We start from the raw sequence: 1,198 nt of genomic DNA, 5'->3' as shown, positions 1-1,198 counted from the left end.
CAGTTCTTTTTTTTGTTTTTCAGTAATATTTTTCACTAACATTTTGGTTTTATCTTTATTAATTTTCAACCCCGCTACCTCACCATATTTTTCTATTTGTTCTATTAATACAGGTCCTGTCTCTAATGGTTCCTCCAAAATAAATACTAAATCGTCTGCGAATGCTTGTAGCTTATACTCTTCCCTCTTAATTTTCATCTCTTTTATGTCGTTATTCTGTCTTATACGTCTATTTAATACTTCTAATGTCAGAACAAACAACAGTGGAGATAGAGAGCATCCCTGTCTTGTTCCCTTCATAATGTTGATCTTTTCAGTCATATCTCCATTTATCATTACTTTGGCAGATTGCTTATTATAAATTGTTCTTATTACATTAACATTTAAGGTCATTAACTTAACCATCTTTCAGCTTTTGGAGCTTCTGAATCATTCCTTGCAGGTCTGTCATGACAGATCTTTTAGGCCTGGCCCCTCCCACTGGCTCCGAGGTAAAAGAATACGTTTGAGGCACAGATTCCTTCTGTTGTTCTCTCTCCCTTCGTTTATGCGCTGCACGTGTCATCCTCTGCTCTTTTGAATCAGCTTTCATCTCCATCAATTGCTGATTCTGGGAATCCACTACAGGCAACGACGTAGCTCCAGGCACTTCTACAACCAATTGTTCCACTTCTTCCATTCCTTTAGTTGATGACATGGGAGATGAATCTACTTTCAGAACCGTTAAGTAAAATTTTTTAGCCTTCTGAACTGTATCAAATTTATAACGATTCCCAGCATAATTCAAAACCAGTCCAACAGGTATCTCCCATCTAAAAGGCACTTGTCTTTTCTTTAACTCCTGTGCTGGAAAGCAAATTCCTTTCTTTTTTAATTTTTTTTTGAAGGTATCTCTTTCAGAATGATAACATCTTTTTTTTTTTTTTAAGAAATTTTATTTATTTTTTCCATCATAAAAAACAATCATAAGTAAACACAATAACCAATCAAACCCCCCCCACCCCCCCCCGGACTTCCCAAACCTAATCCCAGGATAATATTCATATAAAAGTAAACAAATACTAATATCTCTAACTCCACAAAGTATCTTAATCTACAAGAAAGGATAGAAAGAGTAAACAAACTTAAAAAAATCTAGAAACCTAAATTATATTCTACCACTCTGTGTTTCTTTTGAATATAAACAATCCATCTTCTC

The 1,198-nt window shown here is 34.6% G+C and overlaps 1 protein-coding gene across 2 annotated transcripts in view; it reads left to right on the top strand.

Moving 5' to 3' along the window:
* Positions 1-1,198, top strand: part of LDB2 (LIM domain binding 2) — a 337,481-nt gene that overhangs the window by 55,590 nt on the left and 280,693 nt on the right. The window lies entirely within an intron of this gene.

The sequence above is a fragment of the Protobothrops mucrosquamatus genome, unplaced genomic scaffold, assembly GCF_001527695.2.
Source record: "Protobothrops mucrosquamatus isolate PMUCROS unplaced genomic scaffold, P.Mucros_1.0 scaffold618, whole genome shotgun sequence".
Lineage (NCBI taxonomy): Eukaryota > Metazoa > Chordata > Lepidosauria > Squamata > Viperidae > Protobothrops > Protobothrops mucrosquamatus.
This window is presented reverse-complemented; position numbering and strand designations above follow the sequence as displayed.